This window comes from Bombina bombina, chromosome 1 (genome assembly GCF_027579735.1).
Source record: "Bombina bombina isolate aBomBom1 chromosome 1, aBomBom1.pri, whole genome shotgun sequence".
In the NCBI taxonomy this organism is placed as follows: Eukaryota; Metazoa; Chordata; class Amphibia; order Anura; family Bombinatoridae; genus Bombina; species Bombina bombina.
The window spans coordinates 1,348,403,118-1,348,419,680 of record NC_069499.1 but is presented as its reverse complement, the minus strand read 5'-3'; positions in this window follow the sequence as shown (position 1 = coordinate 1,348,419,680).

The following is a 16,563-nucleotide window of genomic DNA, read 5'->3' as shown; positions in this document are numbered from 1 at the left end:
TTATTTCCCAACCCATCTACTTAACCCCATTCCTTGATGAATGCTCTCTGATTTGTCGGTGATGTCTCTGATGTCATTAATACATTGATACTGCCAGTCTTGGCAACATTATTCACACTTCTAACTGCGTCAATGAGACATTAACATAACAAAGTGAGATTCTATTTCTTGGATTGAATATATAGAATTTGGTCAAAAAGCTAATACAGAGTACATGCTGCCATTTTTATTTTGGTTTAAGAAGAAAAAAAAAAGACATGTAGTGGTCAAAAAGAACTATAATAGTAATAATAATAATAATAACAATAATATATCAGTGTGACGAACCAAGGTTATCCAACCCTGCGCCAGTCACTTATTTGGCACAGAAAGGGTTATCAGCCCACTTTTTCTGTCACCTATAGGTTACAATCTAGCCACACCAGGCAAGCTTGTGATTCAGTTTAGTGGGTGCAAGGGTTAATCCCACTCCCTAGTCTGTACTAGACGTAAGAGAAATGCCCTAAACCCCCTTTTTAATGCCACCCACACTAAACCAACAATCCTATAGCTCAAATACTGCCACCACTTAAAATTTATTAAAGGGAAAATCTTAAGGAAAAACCCAGACTTTACACATTAACTCTAGAAATACAATTTAGCAGAAAATAACCTAAATTATATAGTTCTAATATTCCAGTCTCTTTCAGTAACGGGGTTCAATTATTAGACAAAGGCCAAACTTAATAAAGGAATTATTTATTATGGCAAAAATATTATGCACAATGCATTATTAATAAAAAGTTGTTACAAATAAAATTACACACGCATACAGTATTTTAAAATAAAAGGGAGAAAAACAGAATTGAATACTTTCCTAGTCTTCAAGATATGCGCCAGGGGCTGGCATGGAAAAGATGGCTCCTTACTTCTGTACAACAGCTCCCCTTGTAAGAATGACAATCTTATTGTTAAAAAATAAGATTCTTAAACCTACTTTTCAGAGATCAGGTTGCTTAACCACACCCTCCTGGGCGGGCTAAGAAACCCCCTTGTCTTTATGACCTTCAATAGACTAATTTCTTGCCTGAAATTATACAATTCAGTATAATTTCTGCTAGGTAAGAAATGTCTATATTTACATATTTAGAACCTTTTAGTTTTATTGGGAGAATCGGTTTGATATCAAATATGCCATAGGTTGTCATATTTACCTTCCTTTAGGTTATAACAGTTTTAACCCACATATGTACATAATATACCAATGTCCTGTCAGTGACCTAGTCAGTTTTTGTAATGAAGGGCCTGTTTTGCATCAGGCATTCTATTGACAGCTTAAGCCATAAACCTTATCCTGTGTATCTCTGTGACTAAGAGCTTCAAAGACTTTATGACTCAATGCATACACACTAACATTTGGTGGCTATTTAGGGGGTTCTGGCACTTCAAAGAAAATACAAACACAATTCTTCTTGAAAACAAATAACTGTTTTGAGTGCAAGCTACACAAAGTTAACTCCTTAGCAGCTGAATCCTGAGATATTTGTGACACCTCTCCCAATAAGAGACGCAAAAGGGGGTGGCTACGAGCCACTCCCGATGCGTATCAAAAGGAGCTTCCCCTTGCGGTGAGAACACCGTTGCCAGACAGATTGCACCTAGCAGTTTTGGAAGCAGGATGCCCTCCTTTTAAAAGTGACACACTAGTTGCTCTACCCAACCGATTGAATATATTGCAGGGCCCCTCCCATGCAACCTCTAGTTTGTTCTGTCTCATGGGCGTGAGTACAAGAACATTATTGACCATCTCACACACTCCCTCTCTGGCAGTAAACTCCTGCAACTTTTTTTGTGCGAATATGGCATCTCTGGGTTTTGCAGGTACCTCCCCCAATAAGGTTTGCATCTTATCCATGAATAACACATCATCCCCTGTTACAGAGGTGCCTGTGAAACCTAGTGTCCTGCTACCTATGGTGTGCTCTCTAAACATATTGTGTGCTGTCAGTTGCTGCTTAACTACCATAGGCTCTTGCCCTCCCACTGGAGTAGAACTCTCTGTACTCCTCCCCCCTGTGCCTGCAGTCTGTGTCAGTCTCTGTCCCCTAGCCGGTGCAGTCTGTTTATAAGTCACAGCTGAGGTACTGGGGTCTCTGTCACCCACAATCTTTCACACTCACTCTGGGGGTCCCTCAAAGAGTATCCTGTACCCTCCTCCCCCACACACTCTGAAATCTGTGGCTTTGCTGCTTCTGTCATAGAGTGGGCTAGTTTGCCCCCCTGCTCTCTCTCACAGTCAGTCTGCCGCTTTGCATAATCACACAGAATCTGGGATCCTTTTGACACTGGTGCAGACAAGCACACATCTTCCTTCTGCCATTTATCCCAACTATTGCGTCTTTTCACAGGGTACGGAATTGTCCCTGGCAGAGACTGGCACACATCATCCAGCGGCCCAGTCACCCAGTCATTCTCTCCCCGTCAATCTCACCTCCTTCCATAGAATCCACTGATTCAATCACAGGCAGACACGCACCCCTCATCTGCCTTCTCTCACAAACAGCTTCTCCCTGTACAGGTAAACTCAGTTCAGGCACAGACAGACCCACACAGTCTATGTGCCTTTCTCCCCCATCAGTCTCACTCTGTACAGCTAATGGTAATTCTGCCGATACTGCTGGTTTAAGTACAGGAAGACACACACCGTCTGTCTGTCGTTCTCTCCAGTCAGTATCTCCTCGTACAGCTTCACCTCTCAGCACAGACACCCCCAGTTCAAGCACAGCCCTGCGCACACATGCACTCTGTCCTACCTCCTGGTCATAATGTCTCTGATCATTTCTACACACAGCCCTTTCCACATAAGGGTCTGCAACTAATGTCACTAGGTCACATGTAGCATTGTCAGGCACATAAAGAGATAACAATCTACCCAAATCAGTACCCAGTAAAACATCATTAGGAATATTTTCAGATACCCCCACATTTCTTAAACCTCTCCCCACTCCCCAATCAAGATATACACGTGCCATAGGCACTGCAAGTTTCATTCCCCCAATCCCTTTAACTGCTAGAGTCTTTCCAGGGATAATGTTCTCAGAGTTCACTAGCTTTGGACGCACCATAGTCACTTCTGCACCTGTATCCCTTAGCCCTAAGGTTACCTTATCTCCAACAGTCACAGGTTGCAAGTTCTCATGGTTGTTTTCCTCTGGACAGGTAACAATCAAAACAGATGCTGTTACTTCTGAGGGATTACTCCCTCCAGCTGATTGCCCCAAGTTAATCCTCTCTGGGCAAGTGGAGCTGATGGGGCCCACTTTGTTGCAAACAAAACATCTGCGGGTATCCCCCTACCCAGATGCAGCACCCGCCCCTCCTTTCCCAGAGGGAGCAGACACACTGGATAAAGGCACAGCAGGTTTTGTGAAGGGGGGTCGTGCAGCAGCTCCTTTACAGATGGACCCCCCTTAGAAAAGGATTTCCACCCATTCTCTAGAGACCTGTTAGCTGTGTAAAAATCAGCCAGCTCGCCAGCTTCCAATTCTGTTATGGGCTTCCGATTTAAAACCCATTCTTGAACTCCGGCTGGGCACAGCTGCATAAATTGCTCCTTTACAATCAAATCTTCCAGCTCCTCCATAGTGGCAACTTTTAATCCTCTGACCCACTGTTTAAAGGCTGTCCTCAAGTTCCCAACAGCTGTAATATAGCTCTCTGACAAACCTTTCTGCAGAGAACGGAATTTCTTTCGGTACACCTCAGGAGTAAGATTGTATCTCCTCTGTAGTGCAGCTTTAATGGAATCATAGTCCTGATCAAACTCTGGGGGTAGTTCAGAAAACGCCTCCAGTGCAGGACCTTTCAGGCCAGGGGTAAGGTACTTGGCCCACTGCTCCCTTGGCAACTGGAACTGTCTGCAAACTTTCTCAAAGCTACGCAGGAATACATCCACATCTCCATCTTTCACCAGGGTGGGAAAATTCTCTGCATGCACTCTGGGAGCAGGGGGTTCTCTAGGTTCACTAACAACAGGTGAGACCATCCCTCTCTCCAACCGTGCAAGCTGTAATTGATACTCTCTCTCCGCCTGTCGTTCAGCAGCCTGTCTTTCAGCTGCCAGAGCCTCTCTCTCAGCTGCCAGAGACGCCTGTCTCTCAGCCACAGCAGCCTGTCTTTCATAAAACTTTGTAATCAGTTCCATGCGCAAACTTGCATCCACTGAGCCCATATGTTTAAGAACAGTCTGCAAATAACAGTCCAATGGATCCCCAGATCCTGATGAATTACCGCCCACAGCTGCAGACATCTCTCCTGAGACTTCAACTGGTGTGATATGGCTGTTATCATATTCAACAGGAGCTTCTATTAGTAAATCTTTGCTCTTTGAACGTATTGGAATATCCCGCTCCTGGCATAGGAGTATAAGTGCCTCTCTAGATCGCTGCTCATATGCCTCCATAGCAAAAATAAAATAGAAAAGAAAAACAGAGAATAGGGAAGGGGACTGTTTGCAATGTGTGACTATATAATGCACTGAGTTTTAGCCTTTGGAAATGGTAAGAAACAATTTCTTTTAGTACCGGAATTTTCACACTAGCAAATCCACAAGCACTAAAATCTAATAATAAAAAAAAATGATCTACACCGCTGCCCACCAATTTGTGACGAACCAAGGTTATCCAACCCTGCGCCAGTCACTTATTTGGCACAGAAAGGGTTATCAGCCCCCTTTTTCTGTCACCTATAGGTCACAATCTAGCCACACCAGGCAAGCTTGTGATTCAGTTTAGTGGGTGCAAGGGTTAATCCCACTCCCTAGTCTGTACTAGACGTAAGAGAAATGCCCTAAACCCCCTTTTTAATGCCACCCACACTAAACCAACAATCCTATAGTTCAAATACTGCCACCACTTAAAATTTATTAAAGGGAAAATCTTAAGGAAAAACCCAGACTTTACACATTAACTCTAGAAATACAATTTAGCAGAAAATAACCTAAATTATATAGTTCTAATATTCCAGTCTCTTTCAGTAACGTGGTTCAATTATTAGACAAAGGCCAAACTTAATAAAGGAATTATTTATTATGCCAAAAATATTATGCACAATGCATTATTAATAAAAAGTTGTTACAAATAAAATTACACATGCAAACAGTATTTTAAGATAAAAGGGAAAAAAACAGAGTTGAATACTTTCCTAGTCTTCAAGATATGCGCCAGGGGCTGGCATGGAAAAGATGGCTCCTTACTTCTGTACAGCAGCTCCCCTTGTAAGAATGACAATCTTATTGTTAAAAAATAAGGCCTAGATTTAGAGTTGGGCGGTAGCCGTCAAAACCAACGTTAGAGGCTCCTAACGCTGGTTTTGGGCTACCGCCGGTATTTGGAGTCAGTCAGGAAAGGGTCTAACGCTCACTTTCCAGCCGCGACTTTTCCATACCGCAGATCCCCTTACGTCATTTGCGTATCCTATCTTTTCAATGGGATCTTTCTAACGCCGGTATTTAGAGTCGTGGCTGAAGTGAGCGCTAGAACTCTAACGACAAAACTCCAGCCGCAGAAAAAAGTCAGTAGTTAAGAGCTTTCTGGGCTAACGCCGGTTTATAAAGCTCTTAACTACTGTGCTCTAAAGTACACTAACACCCATAAACTAGCTATGTACCCCTAAACCGAGGTCCCCCCACATCGCCGCCACTCGATTACATTTTTTTAAACCCCTAATCTGCCGACCGCCACCTACGTTATACTTATGTACCCCTAATCTGCTGCCCCTAACACCGCCGACCCCTATATTATATTTATTAACCCCTAATCTGCCCCCCTCAACGTCGCCTCCACCTGCCTACACTTATTAACCCCTAATCTGCCGAGCGGACCGCACCGCTACTATAATAAAGTTATTAACCCCTAATCCGCCTCACTCCCGCCTCAATAACCCTATAATAAATAGTATTAACCCCTAATCTGCCCTCCCTAACATCGCCGACACCTAACTTCAATTATTAACCCCTAATCTGCCGACCGAATCTCGCCGCTACTGTAATAAATGGATGAACCCCTAAAGCTAAGTCTAACCCTAACACTAACACCCCCCTAAGTTAAATATAATTTAAATCTAACAAAATAAATTAACTCTTATTAAATAAATTATTCCTATTTAAAGCTAAATACGTACCTGTAAAATAAACCCTAATATAGCTACAATATAAATTATAATTATATTATAGCTATTTTAGGATTTATATTTATTTTACAGGTAACTTTGTATTTATTTTAACCAGGTACAATAGCTATTAAATAGTTAAGAACTATTTAATAGCTAAAATAGTTAAAATAATTACAAAATTACCTGTAAAATAAATCCTAACCTAAGTTACAATTAAACCTAACACTACACTATCAATAAATTAATTAAATAAAATACCTACAATTATCTACAATTAAACCTAACACTACACTATCAATAAATTAATTAAATACAATATCTACAAATAAATACAATGAAATAAACTAACTAAAGTACAAAAAATAAAAAAAAACTGTTACAAAAAATAAAAAAATATTTACAAACATTAGAAAAATATTACAACAATTTTAAACTAATTACACCTACTCTAAGCCCCCTAATAAAATAGCAAAGCCCCCCAAAATAAAAAAATGCCCTACCCTATTCTAAATTAAAAAAGTTCAAAGCTCTTTTACCTTACCAGCCCTGAACAGGGCCCTTTGCGGGGCATGCCCCAAAGAATTCAGCTCTTTTGCCTGTAAAAAAAACACATACAATACCCCCCCCCCAACATTACAACCCACCACCCACATACCCCTAATCTAACCCAAACCCCCCTTAAATAAACCTAACACTAAGCTCCTGAAGATCTTCCTACCTTATCTTCACCATGCCAGGTTCACCGATCGGTCCACGGAAGTCTTGATCCAAGCCTCGGAAGTGTTGATCCAAGCCCAAGCGGGGGGCTGAAGAGTGACGTCCATCCTCGGGCTGAAGTCTGGATCCAAGCGGCGGCTGAAGAAATCCATCATCGGGCTGAAGTCGGAAGTCCATCATCGGGATGAAGTCTTCTATCAAGCAGCATCTTCAATCTTCTTTCTTCCGGAGCGGAGCCATCTTCTTCCCAGCCGACGCGGATACATCCTCTTCTAACGACGCCTACTAGCCAAATGACGGTTCCTTTAAATGACGTCATCCAAGATGGCGTCCGTCGAATTCCGATTGGCTGATAGGATTCTATCAGCCAATCGGAATTAAGGTAGGAAAATTCTGATTGGCTGATGGAATCAGCCAATCAGATTGAGCTTGCATTCTATTGGCTGATTGGAACAGCCAATAGAATGCGAGCTCAATCTGATTGGCTGATCGGATCAGCCAATCGGATTGAACTTGATTCTGATTGGCTGATTCCATCAGCCAATCAGAATTTTCCTACCTTAATTCCGATTGGCTGATAGAATCCTATCAGCCAATCGGAATTCGAGGGACGCCATCTTGGATGACGTCCCTTAAAGGAACCATCATTCTTCAGTTGGACGTCGGAGGAAGAAGATTGATCCGCGCTGGAGGTCTTCACGATGGAGCCGTTCCTCATCGGATGAAGATAGAAGATGCCACTTGGATCAAGATGGTTGCCAGTCTGGATCGCCTCTTCTTCCCGGATAGGATGAAGACTTCGGAGCCTCTTCTGGACCTCTTCAGACGCAGGATTTTTAATCGCCAGCCCCCGCTTGGGTTGGATGAAGATTTCGGAGCCAGGACCGATCGGTGATACCCGGCGAGGTGAAGATAAGGTAGGAAGATCTTCAGGGGCTTAGTGTTAGGTTTATTTAAGGGGGCTTTGGGTTAGATTAGGGGTATGTGGGTGGTGGGTTGTAATGTTGGGGGGGGGTATTGTATGGGTTTTTTTACAGGCAAAAGAGCTGAATTCTTTGGGGCATGCCCCACAAAAGGTCCTTTTAAGGGCTGGTAAGGTAAAAGAGCTTTGAACTTTTTTAATTTAGAATAGGGTAGGGCATTTTTTTATTTTGGGGGGCTTTGTTATTTTATTAGGGGGCTTAGAGTAGGTGTAATTAGTTTAAAATTGTTGTAATATTTTTCTAATGTTTGTAAATATTTTTTTATTTTTTGTAACTTAGTTCTTTTTTATTTTTTGTACTTTAGTTAGTTTATTTCATTGTATTTTTTTGTAGATATTGTATTTAATTAATTTATTGATAGTGTAGTGTTAGGTTTAATTGTAGATAATTGTAGGTATTTTATTTAATTAATTTATTGATAGTGTAGTGTTAGGTTTAATTGTAACTTAGGTTAGGATTTATTTTACAGGTAATTTTGTAATTATTTTAACTAGGTAACTATTAAATAGTTATTAACTATTTAATAGCTATTGTACCTGGTTAAAATAAATACAAAGTTGCCTGTAAAATAAATATAAATCCTAAAATAGCTATAATATAATTATAATTTATATTGTAGCTATATTAGGGTTTATTTTACAGGTAAGTATTTAGCTTTAAATAGGAATAATTTATTTAATAAGAGTTAATTTATTTCGTTAGATTTAAATTATATTTAATTTAGGGGGGTGTTAGGGTTAGACTTAGCTTTAGGGGTTAATCCATTTATTACAGTAGCGGCGAGATTCGGTCGGCAGATTAGGGGTTAATAATTGAAGTTAGGTGTCGGCGATGTTAGGGAGGGCAAATTAGGGGTTAATACTATTTATTATAGGGTTATTGAGGCGGGAGTGAGGCGGATTAGGGGTTAATAACTTTATTATAGTAGCGGTGCGGTCCGCTCGGCAGATTAGGGGTTAATAAGTGTAGGCAGGTGGAGGCGACGTTGAGGGGGCAGATTAGGGGTTAATAAATATAATATAGGGGTTGGCGATGTTAGGGCAGCAGATTAGGGGTACATAGGGATAATGTAGGTGGCAGGGGTGTACGGAGCGTCAGATTAGGGGTTAAATATAATATGCAGCGGTCAGCAATAGCGGGGGCGGCAGATTAGGGGTTAATAAGTGTAAGGTTATGGGTGTTTAGACTCAGGGTACATGTTAGGGTGTTAGGTGCAGACGTAGGAAGTATTTCCCCATAGAAAACAATGGGGCTGCGTTAGGAGCTGAACGCGGCTTTTTTGCAGGTGTTAGGTTTTTTTTCAGCTCAAACAGCCCCATTGTTTTCTATGGGGGAATCGTGCACGAGCACGTTTTTGAAGCTGGCCGCATCCGTAAGCACCGCTGGTATCGAGAGTTGAAGTTGCGGTAAATATGCTATACGCTCCTTTTTTGGAGCCTAACGCAGCCATTCTGTGAACTCTAAATACCAGCGGTATTTAAAAGGTGCGGCCAGAAAAAAGCATGCGTAGCTAACGCACCCCTTTAGCCGCAAAACTCTAAATCTAGGCGTCTGATTCTTAAACCTACTTTTCAGAGATCAGGTTGCTTAACCACACCCTCCTGGGCGGGCTAAGAAACCCCCTTGTCTTTATGACCTTCAATAGACTAATTTCTTGCCTGAAATTATACAATTCAGTATAATTTCTGCTAGGTAAGAAATTTCTATATTTACATATTTAGAACCTTTTAGTTTTATTGGGAGAATCGGTTTGATATCAAATATGCCATAGGTTGTCATATTTACCTTCCTTTAGGTTATAACAGCTTTAACCCACATATGTACATAATATACCAATGTCCTGCCAGTGACCTGGTCAGTTTTTGTAATGAAGGGCCTGTTTTGCATCAGGCATTCTATTGACAGCGTAAGCCATAAACTTTATCCTGTGTATCTCTGTGACTAAGAGCTTCAGTGACTTTATGACTCAATGCATACACACTAACATTTGGTGGCTATTTAGGGGGTTCTGGCACTTCAAAGAAAATACAAACACAATTCTTCTTGAAAACAAATAACTGTTTTGAGTGCAAGCAACACAAATTTAACTCCTTAGCAGCTGAATCCTGAGATATTTGTGACAATCAGTAAAGAGCACACAAGGTAACTTATACTTCCCAAAATCTGCCTGAGGATTTCTGGGATGTGGGAGGTTTAGGGCAATGGCCTAGTTTTCATAGCAGCAGGAAAATCTATGGTAGCATGTGGTCTTCTTTCAGAATATACGTTTTTTATGTTGTCATTTACCATGCCACATGCTTTAGCATACCTAAAGTGCTTATTCTGCCTTGTTTTATGTAATTTTATACTAGGGAATCTTTATTTTGATTATTTAATCACAAATGTCATTTTAGCATCTTTTCTGCCCTTTGCTTTACCAGGGGGTCTTTCATACTAAGCTTATGGGGCATATTTATATACAGAGCTTGATGCCCCTTGTTTCCGGCGAGCCTGAAGGCTCGCCAGAAGCAGAAGTTATGAAGCAGCGGTCTTCGTATCATGTCCGCTCACACATTGATAAATATGCCCCTATATATATTTATCAAAAGTGACATCATTATCATTTAAGTCCTCATATATTTAAAACCATATTCTACTAGAAATTTGTGATTTATTTTGTTTGCTTTTGCTGTTAAATTCTGTACATCCAGAAATATTGATTGTGATGTTTTAATTACAATTTTCATAGCAACAGGGTTCCTACATGTGGTAGGATATGTTCTTTTAGAATACAAAGTTTTTATGTTGTTGTGTAATACACAGCACACTTTAAAACATCAAAATCAATATTCATTGGTGTAATGTTGTATGATACAAAGCAGAATAAGTATTTTAGGTATGTAAAGCAAAGGTTTCATAAGAGCAGCTTTTCTTCTCTCTATTTCAAAGCATTGACAACATCCAAATTATGAAGAAACCTCTCTTCAGAATTCTTGGGATTAGGACAAAAAGAAGGAACAACAATCTCACAATAAATATTGTTAGTAGAAACCACCTTAGGCAAAAAATCAAACTTAGTTCTAAAAACTGCCTTATCCTGATGACAATTCAGAAACTCTTCTAGCAGAACAAATTGCCAAAAGAAACAAAACTTTCCAAGACAAAAGCTGAATATCCAAATTATGCATAGGTTCAAAAGGAGAAACCTGCAAAACACTTAAAACCAAATTAAAGATCCAAGGAGGAGAAATTGGTTTAATCAATGGCCTCTATTCCGACAGTGCGGATCAGGTCTGCCAGACCTCGCTGAGAGGAGAGCAATACGCTCTCTGTATTCAGCATTGCACCAGCAGCTCACAATGCCAATGGGCCGCCAGCAGGGAGGTGTCAATCAACCCGATCGTACTCGATCGGGTTGATTTCCGGCGATGTCTGTCCGCCTGCTCAGAGCAGGCGGACAGGTTATGTAGCAGCGGTCTTTTAGCTTAAAGTAACTTCAATAAACGAAAAAGAAAAAACACAGTGCTTAGGTGATCTTACAAAAAATGATAAAGCACAATATAGACAGTGCCGTTGATGCTAATGCACATAAATATTAATACGTAATATGCAAGTAGGGGCACATATAGATTAATAAAAGTTTATAGCAGCATATAAATCAGTCAGTAGGTAGATGTTTAGTTGCAGGGGTCAAGTCCTACAAAAAAAAGTTTGAAAACTCACCAAGACTTCCACCCTCCCTCACAATTAATATTGTTTTCTTTATATATATATATAACAACTTTTAAATTAGGGGGAGGTAAAAGGTGAGTTTAAAATCCTCCACTACGCACAAAATAGAGAAAATAACTCATTGTGTAGTTCATTAACAAATCTAGACAGGCCAGAAGGCTTGTTTTTATCCCACAGAAAACCTCTGAAATACATTGTTTCCAATGCAGCAAAGGATTCTGGGTATAATATGCAAATTAGGTTCACAATGACACACCTTTTAACTTCAAGTCTGCTTTTCAGCAGATTCCCTTAACGCCAAAGTATCACTGTTCACACAGCTTATAAAGTTAGCTAGGGTTAGAGCAGTGATTCATAACTATCCCAGGACAGACTGTTTCGTAGTTGTTGCTACTCATCAGCTGGGAGAAAGTTTGAATCACTGCGGGGGGTGGAGCGATGAGCTGAACCGGCAGGACGCATCTTGGGGAAGCTCCTATCCTATACATAAAACATATGAGCCTTTTTTAGGTTCCTAAAGGATAATTGAGATTCACTCCACCAACAAAAAAGCCCCTGAACAGCGCTCCATAACAGCAGTCCATAACAGTAATATTTTCAATCCAAGTGTATATCCTGTGGACAGTACCTTGATTTCTAATACAGCCCTTCAGCTCAAACAGCTTGTGCTCCAGTCCTGGTGCTCTCCGGCATACAGAGCTCAGGCGTTTAGTTCCGGTCGCGGTCTGTCACCTCCCACATGGATCTTCCTTCGGATACGTCAGAGGTAGAGCACTGTGGCTGTGTCTGAGTAGTTAGATAGTGTATTGCTGCAGTGAGTGCCCGCAAACCGCCGACAGACTTGCTTGTCTGTTACAAAGTATCAATAGAAAAAGCAAAAAAGGCGAGGCAGGGCAAGCGGGAAAAGTTAAAACTTAACGTTTATTGCCAGAAAAAAGTGAAGTAAAATGCAAAAATTGCAAGCAGCATAGGTCAGAATGAGCTTGAGCAGCAGCAGTCTTACATGTTTCGGCTCCTGCCTTACTCATAGACTATGCTGCTCAAAGCTCACAGGCCTCTTAAATTACAAAATCACTCTGACATCATAAGCAGCATTCAAATAGTTAACCCTTGCTTAACCAAAGCAGAAGTACTAAGGAAACAACATCAATTAATGTGATATATAATGTGGACACATTTTTAGAAAAATAGGAAATATTATAAAGCCTATAAACATATGTAGCACTATCAAACTGTATAATTAATAAATAAGATCTCATTTTCAGAAGTATATAAGAAATACAATTCTCAATATATTAAATAGCATAACCCTCTGTGAGGATACAAAGTAAACAATACTGATCCTAGGTTTTCGCTACAACTGAAATATATTATACATGTGTCAACATATGTTGGCAAGATAAACTTACAACAAACTTCCTATTTGACATCCACATAGCACAAACAGTATTAACAATCGTTTGTATAGTCAAAAGTTAAATAGGCCATAATTATTGCCCTAGTATATCCTGATCATATATAATCAAGTAAAGTTACTTCCTTATATAACAATACCCCTAAAGATCAAATAAACCATGTCCAAAAACCTATGTAAAATCTGTGTACACAATGTCACATGTATTAAAACTTATTTCCTAAGATATGCATAAGTGTAAGAATTAATATATGGCTCAACGCCAACAATTAATTAGATCATTTTGGAATTTTGGAATTATAGAATGGGTCAAAACCCCAAAGAAAGGGGGTGATAAGGACATGATGCTTCGCATACGCGAAGCATTCTGGATCTTTAAACTCAAGACCCGTATGCCACATGGACTCAATATCCAAAATGATCTAATTAATTGTTGGCGTTGAGCCATATATTAATTCTTACACTTATGCACAACTTAGGAAATAAGCTTTAATACATGTGACATTGTATACACAGATTTTACATAGGTTTTTGGACATGGTTTATTTGATACCTTGCCCTGCCTCGCCTTTTTTGCTTTTTCTATTGATAATTGAGATTCTTTGGTGATTATATCTCTATAGGACTTGTGTGGAATATGAAAGGGCCTTTCTGGATTGCATCTTTAGACTATGCTGTTTAGTCAAACCGAGCGACTCTGTCTGACAGGCCGTGGTGTTTTAAGCTACCGCACATTCCCCCCCAGGTAACTGGGTTACGAGTAGTCCTACTTTACTACACACTTTGTTCGGAAATGGATACCGAAATACGAGCATCAGAAGACACTATCTATGAGATGCTTCATGAGCACTTTGTTGGCCTGAGAAAATTGATTGTGCAGTGTTTCTCAAGCTACCCTTCTCCACGACTGGGAATCAGAGGCCTCTGCTGAGCAGAGCGTGGAGCCCATAAAGGTAAATCAGAAAAGAAACCCAGCGAGACAGAGCTTTATACCTCCCGCCACTCCTCATAGAAACCCACAGCCGCAATGCACGGTAACTCCCGTACAAGGCAACAGCCATCTCATTTATGGAAGCGGAGATTAAGTAAACACCGGCACCTTGCTGATGGGTTCCACCACGAGGATGCAAGTGCTATACCTGAGAGAAACCCCCGTTGTGCCACTCAGTGCGGACATGCCGATACTAAGAGCGGACTTGACAGCTGGTAAGGGAGAAAGACTTAGCCAAATTGACTTTAGCATTACACCTACCTATCTGTATATGCAAGCCGCACGGCTCACGTCACCTCTTGCCGCCCTTCTATTTGAGGAACTACTGCAATCATGGTGGGACCCTTGTGGGCCACCTCTGATCTCTGGGACGGAGGAGTCAGTATGGAAAACTGGTATCGGGTAAAAAGACTTACAATGTCCCATACCGCTCTCTTTGGTTGTGACACAATGTGTTTTGATTGAAAAGACTGTTAAATAAACCGCCCATTCCCCTATGAAAAGTCTGTTAGAGAGAGCAAATAGTTTAATTTGGAGTAACTACGACTCCTGCAACCACAATATATTTCCATATTATTTTTTATTGCTTTTTCTCTCTCCCTTTATATAATGTAAAATGTCTGTTAGTGGTGGAACTAAGCCCTGTCTAGCCCGCTGAGTTTGTTTGGTGCCGCATGATATATATATATATTGTTTAACTGTTTAAAGGTTTCCTACATATATCTTAGGATCAGCTATATTTGCCTATCTCCTCACAACTTAACGCATGCGAGCTGACTCAGATCAGAACCATTATGTTTTAACATCCTAGGTTGTTTAGGGGTTTTGAGAAAATATAGGCTTGTTATTTATATCAATATATCTGTTTATATACAAAAAAAAATATTAGCGATCCCTCTGAGCCCTCAGCAATGCTGTGTCTGGTATGTGTTTCATCTGTTAATGACTATGTATTCATACCCTTTACCACATACATTATTGTATATTGTACCACTCTAGCCATGTTCTTCTCTAAGGAACTTTTAGCTTAGTTTCTAAACACCACATACAGCATAACAGCCCTTGATTGTGCACTGCATATTAGACTATACATCTAGCAGCCAGTTTAAAACACAGACATCACCCCTGTTGCTCTACCACAGCTTCTAACACTGTTTGTGGGGTTAGGTAGGGGAACCCTGGGGAATCACTCTCATCTCAGTTTAGCAGGGGGGCTGACTACATCACAAAACTATTTCCCCTATATATTAGAAAGAAGTGACATGTGGACCTGTTGCGCGGCCAGCGGCCAGGGCCGTGGGTGGGATCTCAAAATAGTGTTTATGGGCTTCCTTTATGCACCGCAAGGTATTCATATATTCTTAACTGATAATGTTTATTTATGACTTGTATAGACACAGCTCCATCTGTTAATCTGGCTAGGACAAATAGCATTAAGTCAGTTCTTTGGTAAACAGCATGCTCTGTATGTATAGTAACAAATGCTGGAGGTTCATTTTTATGTGTCTTGCCCAGGTTGTGTTTAAGAAAGGTTTTTGTTATAAATTTGCAAGCATATCAAGTTAGACCCCTGACAGATTCTGTGTTTCTTCCATACAATATCAAATGTCATATGCTCACTTCTATGAGTTGTGTATTGGAAGTGCGTTTAGTCTTGGCTTAAGTAACCGTTCCTTACAATTTAATCTACTTTAAACCCAGCATTAGCCCATAGATTATGCTGGCATACACAATACTATTGTACTCAGTCATGGCTTCTGTTTGTTTTATCTCCTGTTAACCCCTATCTATGGACTTATATAATGCCATAGGTCCAGTAGTGGCCTTTATGCTCCAGGGGAAGAAAAGAATGAGGACTGATTCCTTTATGCATTTCACATTATCAGATATGATGTAAATATTTGATTTGTAAACATACTGTACTGCTAATGTATATCTTGTACTGTCCTCAATAAAAAAAAAAAAAAAAGTTTGAATCACTGCTGGGTGAAGTTGTTTCAGGGCAAAATACAACAACATTTTAAATTAGGTGTGTCATTGTGAACCTAATTTGCATATCTTACCCAGAATCCTTTGCTAACAACCATAAGTGATGAATCCAAACAGATGGTATCCGTGTTCCCAGAGACTTCACAAAGCAGGCACAGCAGGATTTTAGATCCGTTTAATGTAACAAGAAAACCAAACGTTTCAGCCCTCACATGGGCTTTCTTCAATGGTAGCCAAAAAGCCAGAACCCTGCTTGAATGTTTGCCTTGAAAGAGCTGATCGCTATCCTGCTTATCGCCTCCCCACCTCATCGAGGTCCGGCAGGAATATCATGGAACTACTCACCAGCTGGATTCGATAGGGCTCCCCGCTGAACTTTAACCTAGGTCGCTCCATAGGCCCTTTTCCCCAGAGCTCCGCTCTTTGGGGATTGATACCTCCTATGAATTGCAAGGATTGGGGTGGTTGCCAGGAGGGAGCTCACTTTGGAACTCAGGGTTTCAGAACCCCCCCTATACCACTACTACCACTGGCTAACCTGGTGTACCTTTGATCAGCTGCCGCTCCAGCCCCCAACGACATATCATGTTGCTTTTTGGACTGAGACT